We start from the raw sequence: 18,186 nt of genomic DNA on the forward strand, positions 1-18,186 counted from the left end.
GATTTAAATATCTAGAATTAAAAATAAGGAGAATTTTCAGAATATTGCAAACCGTAAAACAAACAGCGCGTAAGAGATGTAACAAAGTTACCACACTGACTGGATCTAGTTCTAAATATGGGTTTAGGGTTTAGGGTAAAAAAATCTAATCCTAGGAATAATAAGGACCAAAACTGATAAAAATATTAAGACTGAAAAAAAAAAATCAAGATGAAGTAGCAAAGGAAAGGGGCAGGATGCAATAGAGAGGATTTAAGGAGGAGGAGAATAGAAAGGGAACCTTTCGAGAGTAGGTGTCAGCAAGAGCCGTACCCCATCCACCAGGGCGGAACGATTGCTCAGTGATGGAGTCTCCAAACAACACAAACTGCGGTCTCAACAATCCTACCATTCCTTCTGTCAACCTCAGTTCAGACACTCCCACCTATTCAACCAAAGACCTAATCAAAACATGACAATAATAAATGTACCATCTGTATATAAGCTGACAGAAAGCCCAGTGGGTTTTCAAGAAGCTTCCCCCAAAAAAGGTTCTAATTAGGTACATAAATATGAAAACCATTTTCAAATAAATTCTTCAATTATGGGTTGGTTCAAAGATGAAACCCCCAACTTTAATGGACACTTTCTTTTTAAAAAATTTATTTGAAATATTTTGAATGCATAAATTTAGGATTTTGATAAAATTAGCGGCTCCGTTACCTGTCGAGTGTCAACTAACAAGTGATGTTTGTCAGTTAAGAAGGGGAAAATTCATAAATTTCATGAAACCACAGTTGAATTTAATAAAATTCTTGATTTATTTGATAAAATAACTTGAATTAAAATTTTCATACTAGAGTGCTAGTCCTTGTGTCCAAAGTATAGCCCCCTCTATATCCGATGAGGGACTGTCAGGGCCTGATAATACCCTGTAGCTCCCTCTTTTCAAGGATGAGCTGGGCAAGATAACCAAACTCGGCTGATTCTTTGTCATGGACCATGTCAATCCTTTCCAAGTCACTCATGTTTCATAACTATAAGACATGATAAACTTCGATAGAATTTGTAAAAAGAAGAATGATGTTCTAAATCTTGTCAGGTGGCATAATGAGTGATTAACAAATTCCATTTTGCTATTTCTTGCTTAATCCATTATTAAATGGCTTAAGCATAGCAACACAATCATACAAGTACAACAATATGTACTTAAAGAAGTAGATATGTAAAAGTCAAGCAATTATGAACAAATATAAATAAAAATATTGAATATAGCAAAGCCACATCTCACTAGACACCATGTTCACCAGAAGTTTTGGTTAAAAAATGCAAGACAAAAGCATTATAGGGGGTGGTAGTAATTAAGATGACAAGTATGTTTCTTTCACTCATTTGTGGCATACCCAATACTTATTGTTACTATGATGGAAGATAATAAGAAGCTATAATATTTTGAGTTAAGTGGATAATTAATTTCTAGAGGAAATAAACCTAAAATGATAAAAGTGACAGAAGATAACTGAAACAACAAATAAGATAAAGGAGTGTGAGAAGAAGCTAGATATCAGTTAGGCAAGCTATTAGAATTTTTTGGCCATGATTGATGAACTAAAATTGTTATAGAAAGGAGAAGAAAAGGCAATGTATCTTACAACATGCAAAAGTCCAGTGCTACAGAAAATAATATGACAAAAAGAAAAATTACGCTGGCCATGTAAGGGACCAAGGGTTTATTGAAGGCTTACCTGAACTGAAACTGAGCAGTTAACAAGAGATTGCTTCATTGAGAAAAAAAAAAAGAAGAATATAAATTGTTTGAGATGTAGCCCAGGAATATTCAACATATCATTCAAAATATCAAGAGCAATAATACACAGCACGAAACAAAAGTCCACCATAGCCACACTCAACAAGGAAGATAAGAGATAAAACCAACACTTAATTAATTAATCACCAAATCCCTGAAGAAATTAATTCAAGAACATGTCGGATCCATCCAGGTACTTAGTACAAAACAGAAAACGCCCCCTTCCGATTTCAATCACAGTGCAAGAAAGGCAAAATAAAGCAATTATAACAAGAACACATGATGATAGATCATCTAATTCTATATTCTTCACAATAAAAACAAACCTATGTATTAGATCATGCCCACTCATCCATCAAAACATCCAATTACACCATCATCCAAAGCCCTAAAAGCCCTAGATATCCCCCATCGGATCAAGCAGCCCTGATTTTTAGGCGACAAAGCCCTTAGAAATCAAACCGAACCCTATCCTCTCCTAATCCAACACGAAAATCCAAATGAAAGATTGATCGCTTCAACCGTATGGAACAAGAAACCTCTAGATCGATTGCTTCCACCACAAATCACAAAAACACTCGCCAAAAAGGGAAAAACAAAGAAGGCAAAATAGAGGACGGAACTTACCGAACGTCGCAGAGGCGGTGATCGCGCCCGAGGCCGAGAGGAGGACGAAGATGAGGAATCGGAAGCCTAGAAACGGAGCGCTGGGGTTTGTTGGCCCCGGCACGCAGGGCGGTGGGCTGGTGCGGTGGTGGGGGCCGGTGTGCGGCGGGAAGGTGTTTGGAGGGACTTCGCGTGTGAGACATTTACTTACTATAGCTCATATAGTCATATGCCCGCGTATGGACCAGCCCAAATATAAAAAAAAGAAAGTCAGGCCTTACTCAGGCTGTATTGGTTGTCCATGAGTGAAGTGATATTGGCCCGAACATATTGGGCCAATATATATCTTTGTTCAGCCGGCCTGCATGGGACGGACGGGCTTACTTCTGACTAATCCCAAAATCGCCATAATTTGGCTGGAATGAAAAATTACATGATCAAGTAACAAACCAAATCCAGTTAAAAATCTATCTCAAAACTGATCAGGCATTCACATGGACGGAGATTTCAGATTAGAGGGCGTTGTTATGGGCCGGGCCATTTCTCAGCTCATAGACCTTACATAATAATTACATGACCGTAGTGCCCTATGCTATTGACTATTTTTTTAGTTTATAATGCTCAATGCTCGGTCTAACTGAGAATATGATCTGATCCATGCATTAGGCTCAACAGCAACTTCGAACCAATTCATATTGTAAAAATTCAAATTTTAAACTATGGCATCATTACTGGTTAGAAATTTTGATGAATCTTCATCGATTTGATAGCAATAATGACAAATGTGTTGTTACGTTTTTTTTCTTTATGTGTAGGAAGAGCACGTTAATTCAATAAAGGAAAATTAAAAGTTCACTTGCCTTTTAAAATGTGGTATGTTGTAAATTATTTTGAGTACTAGGTAAATGCATACATTGAAAAAGAAACAATTAGGCGCGTATATTATTTTTCATGTACCGTCCGGTCCTTTTCTAGTTTGAAAATGACTAGGTTGGTAGAATGCTATAATTAAAGCCAATAGAATCTATAGATCTATTATCGAGAGTCGCTCCAAAGCCTCCCGCGTTTCACGGGCTTTCGGTGGACGCCTACGCAACCCTCCCTTTCTCTCTCCCCACTCTCTCTCTCCTCTCTGTTGCCCGCACGCGGGCCGCCATAGCATCAGGCCTCTTTCTCTCACTCTCTCTCTCTCTCTCCCCTCCCACGCCTCAGGCCCCTCCCTCCCTCTCTTTCTCTCTCTTTCTCTCTCTCATCTCTCTCTCCTCCCCTACCCCTCCCACTCTCTCTCCCTCCCTTCTCTCTCTGCCCCCCCGTGGCGAGACCCTGCCCGCGGGTGCGGGCGCGGCCGTGGAGCGCGAGCCGCGTCCGCGCGCTGCGCCGAGTGCCCCCTCCCCCTCTCTCTTCCTCTCTTTCCTCTCCCTCCTTCCCCCTCTCTCCCCCTATTTTCCTCTCCTCCCCGCGGCCATTCTCTCTCTCTCTCTCTCCCACTTCTCTTCTCTCTCCTCTCTCTCTCTCCCACCTCCTCCCTTCCGGTGGGTCTCTCTCTCCCCTCCTCTTTCTCTCGCTCCACTGCGTGCGACCCCACGCCCGGGTGCACGCGTGCGCGGGCAGCGGCGGGGTTGTCGGCGACCCGCACCCCCCACCGCGCGGGGAGAGAGAAGACAGTGTGTGTGTCTCTCTTCTCCCCTTCTTAACCTCTCCCTCCCCCCGGCTCTCTCCACTGCCCCCTCTCTCCCTCTTTTTTTCTTCCCCCCCCCCCGGCCTCTCTCTCTCTTTCTCCCCCTCTCCCCAGCCGGCGGCGGCAGTCGGGAGCGGGGTGCGCGGCGGTCGGCATCGGGGCGGAGGCGCGGGCGGGCGACGGCGGGAGGCGAGGCGCGAGCGCGAAGCAGGCCTGGCACAGGCGCGGCTAGGGCGAGGGTGGCCGGCACTGGAGCCGATGGTGCGGCGCGGGGCGCGGGCACCTCGCGAGAGGCGCAGGGCCCGCGAGCATGCCGCTTTGCAGCGAACGGAGAAAGAGATGGAGAGAGAAACAGAGAAACAAGAGAGAGAGAGAGCGCGCGGAGAGAGAGAGAGAGAGAGAAGGAGAGGAAAGAGTAAGGAGAGAGAAAGAGAGAAGAAGAGAGAGAGAATTTTATTTATAATATATAATTATTATTTATTATAATAATTTTTATTTATATATATATAATAATTTATTATATAATTTACTATTTATTTTTTAAAAAATATTTCTTTTTTCCCTTTTTTTTTTTGATGTTCATCTTCTTCAACTTTTTTTGCCTTTTCCTCGTCTTTCTAAATTTTTTTATTTTATAGTTTGGATCATGTACAAAAAATAAAATTAAATTTAAAATTTAAAATTTAATTTTTTACGTAAATTTTCCGCAGCGTAGCGCGGGTCTTCACTAGTATGATATAATTAAGTTGTTTATTGCCCAACTTTACTGAAAAGGTTGATACTAAATTTGAGGAAGCACCATGAGTAAGTTAACTTATGTTTATATAACCTAATATTTTAAGAGTAAAATACTCTAAACGTAAGTGTCAAAGACTTGATGATTTGATTATTATATTATAAATTCGAATTCTAATGATTCATATTTTAGCCTAAATTTATTTATAAATAAAATAAATGAAAAACCGGTTCATGAGATCGATACCATAGATTGACAGAAAGTTTATTATACTGAAGGCGAAAGCCCAATTCGTGTTTAAATTTCAACTTGAAAGGCCTAGTTTGAATTGGGCTTCGGCTTGAAAGATTCATCGAGAAACTAAGATGGTAATCTCTATAAATAAAATGGCCCTTAACGGCCTGACTAAGGCCCCCACTAAGTGCTCCTACACATTTTTTCTCTTGTGCATTACCGGGCTTCCATTTTAGCTAAATTACTGGGCCTGAAATATACACTGGTTATAAGTTTTTTTTTTTACTTCTTGTTTTTTTCTTTCTTTCTTTTCCTTTTTTTTTTGCCTTATTCCGGCTGATCATAAAAGAAGACTAATTATTTAATTTTGAGGTAGCAATATCAGAATGGAAAGATTCATCATAAGTTTTCTTCTTTTTTTTTTTTTTACTTTTTAGTCAGATTGTACATAAACAAAAGAGAGTGAATTTTTAAAATTTTGATATTATAATTTTACTCTAATAGTGTATTTAAATTTGATCTAAGTACTTTTTTTGGTAGAATTTAATAGCATTTTTTGTGCCTTTTATTTATTGGGACATTAGAAAGTAATGAAAATTTAGATGATAAATAGAAAATTTTAAATTTCATGTATCTATTTAAAAATTTCACGCTTTAGTTCACATGTTTAATAGAGTTTACCCTAAAACTAATTTTATTTTGGGGATTAGATATTCCACTTGTAGTAGATATTGGCATAAGCTTGGGCGGGTGAAACTTTTCATTTGGGGGCTATTAATAAGAGTTACTATTTCCGACTTCTAAAACAAAAGCCTCTGCGATTTTACCAAAAGTGGAAAAACCATTACTCAGTGTAATAAGGCAAATCGGAATTAGACCTGATCCGGCCCACACGGGTCCCCATTTGTTACTTGCTCAACGTGCGGGCAGCTAACTACGCCGACTATTTCCCCTTCCATCTACCTTTTTTTTTTCTCCCTTGAAGCCCCCTTCAAGTATTGACCATTTTTTATGTAGACCATTTAATTATTTTTCTTTTCAGTGAGACCTCTCCACTTCTTTTTAATTCTTGAAGTATTAGATTTTGATACTTTTTTTTTTTAACCAAAACCACTCGACCTTAGGGCAAAAAAAAAAAAAAGAGCAAAAGATAAAAGGATCCCAGTCAAAAAAAACTTAATATAAAAAAGAAATCAATGTTAAGGGAGCATATAATACACCATAAAATGGATAGAATTATATGGAACAATCGAACGCGTTGATTATATATTATTTAGCATGCATTGGGTGCATAGATCATGCGCCAGATACCGATATTCCTTTTAATGTTTATTTCATTAATAATTAATTGTCTCCGACGGAGTCCCCTCCTACTTTCTAGAAAATACAAAGTTTAATAGGGAAAGTGGAAAGCCTTTCCCGCATTGGCATCTACAAATATTCTGCTTGTCTCCCTTCACCGCAGGTCACTTTATTAATTAACCAGAAGGTGCATTTCAAAACGCTTCCGATGATGCGTAAATATTTTCAAGTATTTTTACCACGAGTTCCTCACTCGAAGAATTAAGCATGAGTTCATTGGACTAATTAAGCCACGACTAATTAAACAATTAAAAGAGGACTCGAGCTCGAACGCGACAACTTTTGACCTGCCCTTCGAAAGTTGTTCTTCGATCTCCCGTTCTAGCTAGCTCGACATGTGTAAAAGACTTGCCCAACAATCAAGGACTTTTACGTTTCTTTATTCTACACAGATGAGCACGCTTTGGTATATATTCTAATTATTATATAATAATTAAGCGGCTTAATGATGAAGCATTGCGCATGTACAGCAATGCTAATAGATTAATTAATTAATTAATTAAAGAAGGGCAAATAATTACTACTGCTAGTTGGCGAGACTGAACGGCGATCGAGGAATTAAGGGCGTGTTTGGCTCGCCTCTTTTTCACCCTGGAATCGGAATCGGAATGGATAAATCCGTTTGTGGGTGTTTGGTACGCGAGAGTTCCATTCCGATTCCGATTCCCGAGTGGAATGGAAATTTTCCAATCACCTCTTTTTTCAATCCGGCCTAGAAGGCCGGATTGAAAGTTGAATACGGACGGAATGAATATTTATTCGGATTAAATTTATTTTTTTCAACTTTTTAATTAAAATATGAGTTAAAATTTTAAAATTAAATATATAATTTTAAATTTTAATTTAAACTTAAATTAAAATTTAAAATTTAATCAAGTATTTTAAATCTAACTTATGAATTTAAATTTAAATTAAAATTTAATTTATATAAAATGTTATTCAAATTTTATTTCAAACTTAAATTAAATTTATGGATTCAAATTAAAATTTAAATTATAATTTTAAATTTGAATTTGAATAAATCAAAATTTAGTTTCATATTTTGAATTATCCGCTCAACTTCAAAGTTTAATTTTTTTTTAAAAAAAATAGATTTAAAATTTTGATATTATTTCAAAATTTTGATGTAAATTTTTAATATTTAATTTTTAATTTGAATTTAAATTAATATATTATAAAGATAATGTTAGTATATTAATTTGATTACATTTTTTATATCCACCTGAACCAAACACCGACAATAACAATAAGAATGATTTACTCCAATTCCGATTCAGGTGATGAACCAAACAGAATTAGGTAATGAGTCATTTCGATTCCGATTCCAGCTTATTTTGATTCCGATTCCGATTTCGATTCCGACTTCGAACCAAACGCGCCCTAAGAGTACGGAATTAGGTGGGTGGGGGAGCAACGTCAATTTCGTGCCGGAGGAACGGGAAGCACTTTTGGAAAACGCACTCTTCGGAGCCAAACAGAGCTCATTTCGGCTAACAAACAATTTTAAAGCACCCATCTGTTCTCTCTTACTCAATTAATTTGCACCCAGTATATGTACAAAGCATTCACATTCATAACATTAATAAATTACCAAGGGTATATAGCACATATGCAACATTAATTTATCCGATTAACTCTTATCTTAAAAAATTGAGAGACAAATGATATGAATGCGAGATTAGAGACGCAAGTAACAACGAGTTATGTTTTTTCTTTTCTTTTCTTTTCTTTTCTTTTGTGTGCGTGCACGCGCGCGCCCGTAACCATGCGTGAAACATTAAAAAACAGTAACCACGACAATTAAAATTTGTAAGCATTAATACCTTCTCTTTATTTAAATACACGGCTAGGTTATAAGCAACACGCGCTGGCCTAACGCATGCATCCTCATCATCAGCAGGCAAACCCTGTAATTAACTCTGGTGACTACAATCTAGACTTATTCTGTGACTAAGTAAAAGAAAAACTAAGACGTAAGATCGACGTAGGGCCGGAAAAGGAAAAAGAACTACTAATATATCCTTATAAATTCCATCACAGGTCGCTCAATGTATAATTTTGCATGCGAGGATAGAGAGATCATGATCAGTTAAGAGGGAAGTAGGGATCGAGCCACGACATTGTGGTGTCAATGTAGGACTGCATCAACATCATCTCTTCCGCTCGCGCACTGACGCTTCCGAAGAGAACGTTATTATCAATACTAGGGTTCATCACCTCCATAAACCAGTTCTGTCGCTGCAGTGCCTCCATGGCAGCCTCGAGCGGCGTCTTATCCTTCGCGACCAGCGCGTCGGTCGGTCCTTGGTGCTGTTGGATTACCGCGGCAGCGTGTGAGGAGGAGGAGGCAGCGGCCGTGGCGGCGGCAGAAGCGGTGTGATGCATCTGGGCTTTTAGGATATCGATGCGCTCCTGCACGGCCTTGGCCTTCATCTCAACCATCCAGGCGAGGCTGGTGGCATCCTCGATGGCCAGGTCATGCAGCCGGCCGACCGCACCTACGCCTTTGGCGACGGAGTTAAGACCGTCGTACATGAGGAGGGTGGTCTCGAGCTCGCGGTTCTCGCGCTCCTGCTTGCGGAGCTGCTCCTGGGCCTTGGCGACGCGCTGGCGCAGGAAGCCCTCCTGATTCATCATCTTCTTGCATTGCTCCATCTCGGGCATGCTCTTGAAGCGCGCCAGCACGCGTGCAGCCTCCGCAGGCGACGGCCACACCTCCGCCTATGCCTCCCCGGGCCCGTACACCACCACGCACGTCCGCACGTCGCACAGCGTCGCCAGTTCGCTAGCCTTCTTCATCAGCCCCTTGCGCCGTTTCTTGAACGTCGCCCGCCGCGTCGAGTCGTTTGCGATCCATGCTAAGCTCACCTTTTTCCTGGCTATCAAAGTATACGTACTTTCTGCTGTCACCTGCCTCTTGCCTACAGTTGTAGAAACTGGAGCGGGAAGGCAACGGAAATGGACTTTATATAGAGGAGAGCCGGAAATTAATTTAATTACATTAAATTAGTTAACAATAACAAATGATATATAGAGAGGGCGAGAGAGAGCGAGGTGGTGTATTTATTATTAAATAAATTAAATAAATAATTGATGAGGATTGATAGGAGGGGATTTGATGTAGTAATTAGAGGAGATTGGATTCGAGATAATCGTACAATAAGGTAAGAAATCCTGAGTGGGATGATTCATGATGATTTTATAAATTTTGACAAGAAGAATAATGCACTCACTCCTTCGTGTGCTTTGACGGAGATAATTATGGAACAACCCACGTCCTCTTAATTAATTAATTCTTAATTAATTCATTCATTAGGATCCCTCTCTCTCTCTTTTATGTACAATTAATCCTGAGTGAGATATTATTATTATTATTACCTTTATTATTATTATATATTATTATTATTATTATTATATGTACCGCGAGTAATATATAATAATAATAATAATGATAGATCTATATATATCTTGTGTAGGTGTATAAAGAATTGGGCTGGAATGCTATTGATAGCAAAAGATGCTTTTTGCTATCAAGTTTTTAACCCTTAGATGAGAAATTGTAGAGTTAGGATGATATTAGTTAGTTAGGGTTGAGTGGTCCCCCTAGGGTTGAGTGGTCCCCACTGGGTTATAATATTTAATCCAATGGTTAGAAATGATGAAAGAAGTTGATCCAAAGGCTAAAAACTTGGTAGCAAAAAAAGCCTTTTGCTACTAATAGTATTCTAGCCCAACTCGGTGTATAAATATCTTGTCGAACTTGTTCAAATATTAAAGTGATTAATTTCTGAAGTAAATAAATCGTATGTATTCCTCTCATGAATGGAATGAAATCTATACAAATAAGTGAAAGGAGAGTTTGTAGGAAACCCTTCCCGCGTTTTGGGAGTTCGGTGGGGCCCACCAGCAAGGAGGGGAGGCGCGGGCGCGAGCCAGGGCGGGCGCGGGACGCGAGTCGGCGCGGACCGGGCGCGAGCCGGCACGGGTGACGTGGCTCCCCGCCTCTCTCTCTCCAATCTCCCGGCGCGGATCCGCCGGGATCCGCGGCGCGATCTTCGCGTTTTTTTGTTCCCTCGCGCTGTCCCCCCTCTTTCTCTCCGCGATCCGCCGTCCGATCTCCCTGCCGGGATTCGTGGTCTCTCCGACCTCCCGCCGGGATTTGCGGCACGATCCTCGCCGGTGTGAGATCTGGCGAGGATCTCTTGGCCACCGCCTCGCCCCCGCCTCTCTCTCTCCGATCTCTCACCGATCTTCCCGCCGGGATCCGCAGCTGCATCTCGAGTACTCGGTGCCCCACGGGAGCACCGTGGAGGAGATCGCCGAGGAGTTTGGGGTCGACAATGCGACGCTGATGGAGATCAACGGGATCGCCGATCCCTCCAAGCTACAGGCCGAGCAGATCCTCGATGTGCCCCCTTCGAGGTGAGCACCTCTCAACCCTAATTTCTCCCCCCATCTCCCCCTTTTCAATTCAAGTGGCTTTTTTTTTTTTTTTTTTTTCTTTTTTCTCCCTTTTGAACATATTATGCTTTTACCTTTAAATTTTGAAAAAATGGATTAAAACTCACGATTAGTGTTTTCTTCGAAATCGAAACCATGGACAAATAATCGAATATCAAATCCACACCAACGGAAAACCAAACCAAACCAAACCGAACAAAAAAAAAAAAAAAAGTTATTTAAACACCAAATTGAAAAAATAAGCATGCAATATGTTGATTTTGAAAAACCAATTTTGCCATATCATCTCAGTTTGAAAAATTTTTAAAAAAAATTTTGAAAAAATGGAAAAACGAAAAGGGACTATTCTTAGGATCAAAAGAGGCCCTTAGATATGGTTCCACCTTTTAAAGCATAAACTAGATTATGTGTACTCTGCAAGAGTATACAAACAACTAATTCCAGCGTGATCATAAAGATAAAATATATCATCACATTTGATATTAAAACACTAGGTAAGTTCACTTGAGTCATATTTTATATGATTTGATTTCTTATAAGCTTAAAAACTGGTGAAGATGTTATTAAGTTTAAAGAAATTGTCATCAAATTTAATGAAAAATCCTAACTTTTTACTATACATGTACAACAAAAATTAGAACAATTCAAAGATAAGAAAGTTAAGAGGCCAAATCAGAAAAAATTGAAGTTAAGCGGGAGTTTTAAAAATGGCCTGTAGATAAGTTCCCCATACCTATTGGGGTTCACAGAATTGTTTCCTTTCGCATTGCTTTTGATGATAGGACATCAAAATTAATGATCGAACACCACTAAGCTTGATATAACTTATTTAAGCTTTCTAAAAAAAAAAAAAAATCAGATTTCGTGATTTTATAATGTCATTTACACAGTAATCAAGTATCTCAAATTAATCTTATATAAACCATCGAAAAATGTCAATTTTTAGATCATTTGAGACATCCAAATCGACGATCGGCACCATAAAACTTGATCAAACTTACTTTAACTTACTAAAAATCAAATTTCGTGATTTTATAACATCATTTACCTAGCGATCAAGCAGTCTCAAATTACTCTTATTTGAAAATTATCAATTTTCAGATCACTTCGAGTACTAGGTAAATGATGTCAAAAAATTATAAAATTCAAAACCTAAAAGTCCAAACAGCTTAGATCAAATTTAATGGTATCAATCATCAATTCAGACGTCGAAATGTGCAGAAGTAAACGGCCCCATTTAAGCTTTTACTCCCTGTTGAAACATGACTGGAAAATAATTACACACCTTTCTTTTGATTCTCCGCTAATCTGCTCTGACCAATGTGTAAATATGATCATATAAATAGAAATGCACCGAATCAAATATAGTATAATAAAGCAGATTAATATTGCTTGATAAAATCAAATGTCCAATCAATACATTATATCTACATGATAATCTGATGAATATGAATGTTACATAACGTCATGAAAAAGCACTTAATACAATTTCAAGAGAAACATATAATTCCATCTACAAGGTATTATATGCTATGATAAACACAAATTAAACTTGAAACATTCAACTTTTGAAATGATTCTGAAGTAAATGGAATCGCACCACTTTTACTCCACTTTCTTTTCTTTCTTTGCAGGGATTTTTGGTAAACAAGTATCTAACTAAATATCGTGCCGTTCATCACGATACCAAGGAGGGAACCCGCAATCACTTTCACCGAGTCAAGGTTGATAACAAGGACAAGCTAAAGTGCTCATTACAACGTAATAATATTATGCGGCATTACATTACATGGTATGCTCACAATTAACCTTTGTTTAAGAATAGTTTTTTCTTGCGTGTTCTTATACAGAGCATTGGAAATAGATTAGGCATTTTGGAAGCCATGAAATAAGTAGTTAATATGATGGATGTGATTTTAACTGGGAAAATGATCATTAATCCCAGGTGGATCATGTAGTGGTGCTGCTGTTGCAACGGGTCCCCACAGCATCACTGAGAGAGTAAGCTCTTAAATTCCCAACTAAAATTCTAAAATTTGAAAAATTTAAAGATATTCTTTTCAAAGGATCCCTGTATTCCATGCTCCAAATTGATTTAACTATTTAATTATGTTATCTTTTCCCTGTATCTTTGTTATATACTTGAAATAAATACTAAAATATAACCTAAATTTTTCTGCCATGTTTTGACTAATCTTCTGTTATCATTAGCTTGATCATGTCAGTCTCCAGAATTTGGCCTATTCATTTAGTTTGTAGCTTTTGCACATCAACTTATGCGAGACTCTCAGAATAAATTCTGTAAAATCGATGTATTTTCTAATTAAATTTTCTTTCATTACTAATTGCATCTACTACGTCTAATTATTTTCTATCTTAGGCTTAATCTTTGGAGACATTTGAAGATGTCATTGTAATGCATCTCAGACATTAGCCTTACCTTTATTTTCTTTCGTAAGAGCTAGGATTTAAATCATAATGCTACTTATAGAATTGGAGTTCAAATCGATTTGGAGTTTATATCATAATTAGAATTGGAATTCAAATCTGATTTGAACTCCAATCTGATATAGATTCTATTGCAGTTTTGGCCAATTCTATATTTGAACAAAATTGGAGCTCCAATTTGATGTGAACTCCAATACAACCTTCATAGAAACTCTAGTTTGACTCCAATAAGTTTGATATCAATACTATAATTTTAGTCGCGACTAAAATTATACTTGATCAATACTGCCATCAAATTGGAGTTTAATAACTCTAATAATCTCTCTATGAAGTTATAATTGGTGTAAGTTTTAATAGTTGATTAGTTGTTGTTGCCTTACATGATTCCAATATCTTCCTACTACTCACTTTTTGCATATCAGCTCCTACTTATATTCTCAAATGTGAGACGATAATGTTATAAAGAATTGGCTTATGAAGCCTCTTTTTCCTGCAATGTTAGCAGAAGTTTGTGCAGTTTTTTCTAATGTATGTCTGGAGAGGCATGGCAGTACAAGAGCCTTATAGCAAGCACTGTAGCTGGTGGATGATATCACAGGTTTATATTATGTGATGAACTACATATGAATAGTTTATGTGGAAAAAAAAATAATAAACTGAGCCTTCATTTCTTTTCTATTTTAGTTATACTAAATTGGCCATCTTAGGTTACCAATATTCGTTACGTTTTAAGCTATCTATCTCTAGAAGTTATCATATTTTTTTCCTTCTGAATACTAGTTAGTTTGCAATTTTTGTGCCCCCTTTTGTCTTTTTTAGTTGTGCCTTATATTAATCTTTGTTCTTTAGTTTGAAAGTTTTCTGCATACATAGCGGTTTTGGATGTGATTTATGGAATTTAATGGACTTTACTATTTGCCGTATCTGACTGTTAATACTTTGGTTTTTTCCTGCCTGCATTGTGTGGAAATCAATGTACTATATAGATTAGTTGAGCTTTTATTAAGGTGGTGTTTGATTGTCTGTAAAAACACCCTGAAAATTTTTTTTCCATTGAAAAGTAATTTTCTCTTGTTTGGTTGCTTGTAAAAGTAGTTGCCGGAAAATTTTTTTTACAGATTCTGTGTAAAAACCCAACTTTTCGTTTTCCGCCCACCGCGGGCGGGCGGAAAACGAAAATTGATCCCAAAGTCGGGGCTCACAGCGTTGAAAAGAACGCGGTCCACGAGAAAGTCTGATTCTCATGGACCGCGTGAGTGGTCCAACTGTGGACCACTCACTCACCCTCTCTCTCTCTCATATATATATATATATATAGAGCAGGGCTGCTGTGCTCTCAGGAGCACAGAGGTCTCCGTGCTCCTGAGCCGTTTTCGATGATGGAATTTTCGAATCGACGATCAGCTCCGTTAGACTTGATCTAGCGCATTTGAAGTTTCTAGAAAATAATTTTTGCGATTTTTCGATATCATTTACCTAGTGATCGAAAGGATTCAAAATCCATAATTTTTAATGGTTACTATATTCCCATTTTAAGTTTAACGGTCAATATTCAAATTAGATAAATTTGATAGAAAATTCTTTTCTTCATCTAACAACAAGATCTATATCCGACAAATTTTAGCATATATTTCACCACTTTAATAAGATATTTTATTTCATCGTTAAAATATTCACCCATTTGAATCCTTTCGATGGCTAGCTAAATATATCCGATAAAATCGCAAAATTATTTCTAGACAACTTTAAATACCTAGATCCAATTTAACGGCCGATCTCGATCGAAAAACTTAATCTTCGGAAAACGGCTCAAGACACGAGGCCTGTGCTCACTGAGACAACAGCAGCCCTTCTCCTATTATATATAGTAATATTAATATATAACTTATACTATATATATATATAATATATATATGAGAAATATATATATATATATATGAATAAAAAAAAATTATACATATTATAAAATAATATATTTATTTTATAATATATATATATATTTAATCTGTATATAAACATTATAATAATATATAAAATATATTAATTATTATATATTAATATTATATAATAAAATATATTAAATAGTTTTTTATCTATTTTTTTTCCTTCCAACCAAACAAGCTTCATGGAAAACTATTTTTTTTTCCAACAAACCAAACACTAACGACGTAAAATTATTTTTCCACCGAAAATTTCTTTTCCACCAAAATTTTTTTTTCCACAGTTTTACGTGGAACCAAACACACCCTAAGCGATCTGCAGTTGTGTATTTTTTTTTTAAGTTTTCTTTTGGTCTCTGGCAAGATGGTACCTTGATATTTCATTTTATTTGCTTACTCTGAGGCTCTGAGCACGACTAAGATAGAGAAACTCTCTTTACAATTCACATTTTACATTTTTGCTGTTTCCTTACAGATTGAGAGGAAAACGTATATTGCTTCTTTGTTTGTTATCGTGGTGAAATTAATTGTGTTGTTTTCACTCTCCTGTAGTTTACATTTACACTCTCGACTACACTATTTTTCTATTATGATGATTGATAGGTTTTTTTTTACAGTATTTATTGCTTTTTGCTTTCTTAAATGTAAGGTCATGATATTACAAAGAATCCTCTCATGAGGCTCTTTTTTAAATTTTTTATGTAATTTTTTTCCCTTCTTATTTATTCGACTTAAATTTATAGCTAATCAATATAATAGTTTTTTAACAATCATTTGAGTTCGTGTAATCATTTTTGTTGTTATTCCATCTATTTTTAATTTTGTTTTCATTCCATCTATTTTATTATTCCTCAATTTACTAAATAATTATTCTATTCACTTATTTAAAACTTGCTTATTTTGTTATTATTTTATAATATCAACAGAATATTTTGTTAAATTTATAGCTAATCAATATACTAATTTTTATATTGTCATTTAAATTTGTTTAATCGTGTATTTCATTTCTATAGGACTACTTTCGTATTAATTTATTATTAAGCTAAATTATTTTTTTCCCTACTTACAATGATTACATATTATCATTTCATCTATTTTGTTTTATATTCCACAATTTTCTGACTAATTATTCTATTCATTTATTTTTTTTAAAAAAAGAACAGGAAATTAGAACTTCTATAAAATATATATATACTTTATTTAATAAAGATTGAAAACTGGTTTTTAATTTCTTTTCCTCCTACACTTATAAATCCCAATATATATTTCTTTTCCTCCCACACTTATAAATTCCAATATATATTTCTTTTCCTCTTCCCCTTATAAATCTAAATATATATTTCTTTTCCTCCTACACTTATAAATCTCAATTTTCTTATTTTAACATTTGTAAACTATTATATTACAAAATTTTATTTACATATTATAAAATTTATAATTTATAATTTATACAAAAAATAACCGCAGCGAAGCGCGGGAACTCCACTCGAATAATTAATATTCTAGCTAACGATCCATTTAGTACAGTAATCCGGAGCGTATAAATTATTAGAAAAGATATCGCATGCAATGCGGCAAATCTTACGGCGCCAATCCGGTAATAAAGGAGATCTTTCATTCCATGAGTTCTTTATTATAAGATAATGGCTCAGCCATATGACAAATCGAGACTTCGAGGGCTAGAAACGTGCCTAAACTCATGCTTGGACCTTGCACATGATCTCACAGATCTTCTGCTGAGATTCAGTGCAAATAAAATTCTTATGCATCGCCATTAATTGTCCATTAATTCAGATGCAAAAAAAACTTTACTAGCTTAGTGCCAATTTGTCAGCGCCGACCAAAACAGTTCCTGCATTTTGAATTATTAGTGTTGTAAGAGCACCGTGCATAAATTGTAGGTGCATCTGGTTAATTAGTAGAGAATCTGTAACCCCTCCTATATATGACCAGACCTGGCAAACGTGCGGGTTGGGTAATCCGCGGGTCGGTCATTATACCAGCGGGTTACTTGGACATGAATAAAATTTACCCATAAATTTTTGGGTAGCCAACATCTTTATCCATACCCGCCCGCGGGTGGGCGGGTGGGTATGCTGGTTACCCGTAATTTTTTTTTCTTTTTTTCTCTTACATTTTTTAAATGTAAATACATATATGTAAGTTTTAAAAATATAAAATAACTCATTATTTAAAATATCATAACATACAATAAAAATATTTAAAGCATTAAAGCAAAAAAATTTTGTAATATAAAAGACGCGATAAGAAATTAGGGTTAGAATTTTTACGATAGATAAATAAAAATATATGTATTTTAATTAAGAAAATATTTTTTTGATTAAAAAAATATATGTGCGGGTATCCGTGGGTACCCGCAGATTACTCAAAATGCCCACAGTTTAATGGGTACCCACCCGTTTTACCCGTAATTTTTTAGGTTGGAAAAGCCGGTACCGAAGGTCTTCGTATCATCGGAGTGTGATATATATATATATATATATATATATTCTCTCTCTCTCTCTCTCTCTCTCTCTCTCTCTCTCTCTCTCTCTCAAGCCGATGATATGATAACTATCATGGTTCAGGAACCATGATAATTCAAAAGATGGCAATCTAGATGGTAAACTAGTAAAGGTGGGCAATCTAATATGATAATTTGGTTGGTGGGTGAGTTGGGATCCCCTGGTGATAGTAGGATTGGCGTGTAGGAAAGTAGGTTGCCGGCTTTTAAGATATCATGGCTCCCGAACCATGATAATTATCATATCATCGTATTAAGATATATATATATATATATATATATATATATATATATATATATAAGTATTCATTCAAGAGTTGGAGTAGTGTCCAGTATATATCTGGACGGTTAAAGCTGGGTATGGGCGCCCATGGGTGCCTAATGGGTGTTTAAACGCCCATACCTATGGTT

The 18,186-nt window shown here is 36.5% G+C and overlaps 2 long non-coding RNA genes and 2 pseudogenes across 2 annotated transcripts; 1 reads left to right on the forward strand and 3 right to left on the reverse strand.

The window, feature by feature from the left end:
• The window catches only part of LOC109706268, a 12,639-nt pseudogene extending 9,224 nt beyond the window's left edge, over window positions 1-3,415 (reverse strand).
• A 4,985-nt stretch (window positions 3,416-8,400) lies between these two features.
• LOC109706265 lies at window positions 8,401-9,303 on the reverse strand (annotated as a pseudogene).
• A 956-nt stretch (window positions 9,304-10,259) lies between these two features.
• Window positions 10,260-13,208, forward strand: LOC109706262. The gene is made up of 3 exons (XR_002215135.1): window positions 10,260-10,824; window positions 12,498-12,655; window positions 12,809-13,208. It is a non-coding gene; the product is annotated as an uncharacterized LOC109706262 (long non-coding RNA).
• Window positions 10,904-12,501, reverse strand: LOC109706263. Its single transcript, XR_002215136.1, has 2 exons — window positions 11,597-12,501; window positions 10,904-10,937 (listed from the first exon to the last, which is right to left on the reverse strand). It is a non-coding gene; the product is annotated as an uncharacterized LOC109706263 (long non-coding RNA).
• Window positions 13,209-18,186: the final 4,978 nt, after the last annotated feature.

This window comes from Ananas comosus, unplaced genomic scaffold (genome assembly GCF_001540865.1).
Source record: "Ananas comosus cultivar F153 unplaced genomic scaffold, ASM154086v1, whole genome shotgun sequence".
Classification (NCBI taxonomy): domain Eukaryota; kingdom Viridiplantae; phylum Streptophyta; class Magnoliopsida; order Poales; family Bromeliaceae; genus Ananas; species Ananas comosus.